This window comes from Atractosteus spatula, chromosome 6 (genome assembly GCF_055471065.1).
Source record: "Atractosteus spatula isolate fAtrSpa1 chromosome 6, fAtrSpa1.hap1, whole genome shotgun sequence".
NCBI classification, from domain to species: domain Eukaryota; kingdom Metazoa; phylum Chordata; class Actinopteri; order Semionotiformes; family Lepisosteidae; genus Atractosteus; species Atractosteus spatula.
The window spans coordinates 53,275,606-53,280,131 of NC_142711.1; positions in this window are offsets into that span (position 1 = coordinate 53,275,606).

Consider the following 4,526-nt stretch of genomic DNA (forward strand, 5'->3'; position numbering starts at 1 on the left):
ATATTAAAGTTTTATCATTTTCTAATCATCAACTCCTTGAATGTAAATGTACTGTACCTGTTGGTCAGATGGGTTTGCATAAATTGTCACTTATAACACATGGCAATAATACATGGTTATAAAACTGGTAGTTTTGATTTTTTGGCAATGGCCTCTTTGAAAAGTAATTCCTCCCGTCACCTTCAGTAAATTCACAAAGTTGATTTGAATTGTTTTTCTATACCGCTAAAATCTACTGTACATTCTGATGTTTTTTTTTAAACTCTCGTGATAATGTGTAAACGAATAACTGTAAACACGAGTCCATGCTATACAGGTTGCAGTTTAAACTTTACTTTAAAACTGCGTGCTTGATTAGATGTCATGGAGAATTTTAGTTTGCACGGTACATGACAAATTTGTGCTAAAAGTGTGCTTAAAAATCCATCACTTTAGTTTTAAAATGAAATCCTGTTTTATATTTAAGATGTGCCTTCATAAAACTGCATCACGTATCCAAAGACATAAAAGGGATAAAAATATTTGCTACCATCATCACAAGAGACTTTTTATGAAGAACAAAATGGAGGGCTGAACAAGCATAAAAATAGAATTTTCTCTGGTGCTATACTAATTTTACTAATTGGACCAGATATGAAAAAGAAAATCATTGCAAACAAGCCAACATCTTAAATGCTCGGTGTGTATTAATCTTAATAAAAATATTCTTAAGATCAATCCAGAATGAACATATTTCATTCTAATACTCCTGGATGTTCCTTTCAAACTCAAAATGTCACTTTAATGAATGTTTTCCGTCCTAATTATGCTTAGGAAAATACAGTATATATTATAAACAATTAATTACATTTTTTCCAAAGGAATCTGAAAACAAATGTACTTCAAGGGTATTTCTAATGTGTAATGGAATGGTAAGTTTGATGGGTGTAGGTCATAATTATCATATTATTTTTGAACTTGACACAGTTTTGACTCATAAGGTCATACTCAAGTAAGAAAGGTCAAAATGGAAGAGATGTGAAGAATAATTACGATATAAAGGTTAACTTGCTCACTGCTTTGTTTGTAGAACTGCCGTTTTTCCAATGACTTATAACTTTTGGAGACTTGGAATCAAAGCACATGGGTTGTGGAAAGCTAATGAACACTGATCAGCGCTGGTTCGTGCAATAATTAATTTTAACGATTTGTAATTAACAACTGCGGTTTCGCTCAATTGCAGTCATTGTGACAGCAGGTGAGCATTTTCATTCTTTGCTGCACATGTCGTATATGTATCTGTTCCTGGAATATAAAGAACAATCATGCAGAAGTGAGCTTAACTATTAACATAAAGAGTATAAGGAACATGTTTAATTAAGCTGAACTATTTTTTTGGTAAAATACTCAATTTGCTTTAAGCAAATGGGTCAAAACTATACCTTTTTATTAAATTATTTTTGCAGTGAAGATTAGTTTATGAAGTAGGAAGGATATTTAGTACATACTTCTTAAACATTTCTATTACATTTCCTTTTAAAATATTTTTCAGAATTTAAATGCAATGTTATGCTCTCTGAATACAAAGCTGAATCCAAATACTGTAGTATATAGATTTATTCTATATGATTATTTTTAAATTTTCCTTTGAAATGTAGATGTTTTATGTTAAGTATGTTATATTTTCTTTAATAACCACAGTCTAATCATAAATATGTTACTGCTCATTTTTAAAATTGTACATAAACAGGCTACATGAGAGTTGCTTTTTTGTTATTAAGCTTGTAGGAGTTTTCCAAGGGATTTTGCTCTAATAAAAAAAAATCAGTTTAGTCTTGCATTATGTATAACGGAACTAAAACGAAAAATGATGTGCAAGTGTAAAACAAATTTCACACCAGATGTCCACTGTTAACATTTTCTAATCTCGCACAAAATGACTACATATTTGAAAATCACTTCATAGATCTTAAGATGTGTTTTGGTGAAAAATCGCTCACTTTTAAGTTATAGGAACATGTTAATATCCTACAGCTTTTATTAGATAAATGACAGTCAGAAATTTTGCTGAACATTTGTTATACAATAAATGTTACAAGTAAAATATTACAATGGATATTTTCCATAGTGTTGTCCCTACTTAATGTAGTTTAAAGTCTTATGGTACTTTGCAAACTAAACAAAAACCATCAGGGGTAAATGAAGTGCATTGGTCTGATATTCTTATTGTAAAAATATCCTGGAAATGAGTTTTCTTTTATCTGCCAAATGAATTGGCAACATTTTGATCGATTTCACCAGTAATTTGTCAAAGCAACTTAAAAGTGGTTCATTCAGTTGGAAAGCAAGTAATCCCTTGATTTGAATTTATTCTCGCAGAGTAAAAATTTATATATCAAGCATATACTCTTAAACATAAACATAACACAAATAATGAATGTGTGTGTTTTAAGCATCAATTTAGCAATCTTTAGCGTAATACTGACAATGTAACGGAGGCATTAGAGTACATAACTAAAAGATATTAGCTTTGACTTGTTCTTTATTGTGGAATACAATTAAAGTTTGATATTCTGACAATATCTGCAAAGTTTGACCAATGTATTTGAATATTGTATATTTGATAGCAGATTACGCTAAAAGTGCTTACAGTGTACTTGTTTTTGAGTTTGGCAAATGAGAAGTTTGAAGTTACTTCAGAACTAAAATAAAAAATATACTGCTTTACAAAAGTTAATTGAGAACATGATTAAGTTAAAAAAGCTGTGTTTAAAGTCAAATATGACAGCTTTCTAAACACTGACAGGATTTTGTTGACTTTATCATTGTTTTTCAGAAAGGACCCGAGATCTAAGTGATATACAACCTCGGACTACAAGTCAGACTGTGAGTATATCGCATTTTCATAAATAAACATTTCAGTATGCTGTATTGGACATTTTCCTCAAATTTACTCTTTCCAAAATACTCAAAATATTGCATAGTGACCAAATCCCTATACCAGACATAATGATACTAATTCACCAAACCTGGTTTGTCCCTAGGCCATTCTAAATAAGATTTTCCTTCCTTAAATTTTCTGTAAATTGATCATTTTTTGCTAAATGTGTTTGTCTCCTCTCAGACAAATAGATTCAGATAATGTCTTGTAATGTGAAACATGTTAGGTTGTAGCGCTGAACTCAAGTTTCTCAGAAAACACGCCACAAAAATTAAGCAGTGATTCTAATTTTGCAGCCGTGCCAAAACAGATTAAATCAGATGTCACGTCAGAGCCTACCTTTCTTTGTAAAGTATTTTAGGCTTTCACAGTTAGATGTTTCAAGTATTTAAGCTCACTTTCACTCAAGGTGAAATTAAAAGCACAGAGTGATCTGTAAAGCTGAGTGGTGCACATGAGACAGTGCACAAAATATTCCTGTGGTGTCTGCTGTGTGCAAAGCCTTTCTCTAATAGTTCCTGGTGCAAGGAACATTAATTTTATTTTTATGTAAACATTTGCTAAATTCAGGAGTTTTGCTTCTGGCTTCAGAATCGGTGTAATTATAAGTAATTCTCTGTGTGCACAGCCGTCCCTCAAAGTCCAGGATTTGGCGATAATACATGACGGATCAAGGGTTACCAAGGTGCTGTTGGTAAGGAATCAATGTGACGCTACAAACTGGACCACTAAATACTCATTTCCTATGCATGTTAGGTGCCCTAGCGGGGTTTCAGGCAAGGTCACTGACTTGACTGCTGGAGTTTCTAATGAAATGAATTCTTTAAAAAGGGGTATGTGGACTGGATGGTCGACTATTTTGTAAAATTACCCAAATTCAATCTGAATGAACCAGGAGGTCCACCTCGTTCAGAACTGTAGGAAAATGGATCTCTCTTCTCTGACAAAGTTCAGCCACTGAGCTGCAGCATTAACTTGTATTCTAACAAGATTAAAATATATTTGTCCTGGGGATTAGCATACTTAAGTCCCCTTTGCCTTTTGGTAGTGGCAATGTGCTTTGATCTGTGTTGCGTGGCAAGAGCCTGGCTTGGGCTCGGTCATCCGAGTGCCAAGTGTGAAATTGGCCTGATGTCATCCCTATTCTTCACCTTTTACATCTTTCACCACTTTAATTATATTTCCGCCACAAAGCTCTGGCGCTTCATTGCATATTCAAGTTTGACTAGGAAGCATTTAAAAACTATGGATAAATAACGCAGTGGGGGAGGGGGACAGGATGGCTTTTTGTGTGGAAGACAGACAGGGCCCGTCAATACTTTTTCTGATATTTTCTGATTGGACTGCTCCTCACCTCCAGAGGCGTTTGCAGGAGTTAAACTTCGGCCCACAGGCCCCGAGTTTCTGAAATTTGCCCGATGTTTTTTCTACGTGCGGACGTGTGAGGAAATTTTAAAACCTTAAAAGTCAAGAGGGGTTGAAAGAAAAGATTTCCTTACAAGAAGTTTTGAAAGTGTTTCAAGTGAGACACAGGTTTTACACTTTTCTTTCCAGACGGCCTGTTAAAGGTAGACAAGCCACTGTCCGTTGTTTTCCTGAAACAGCC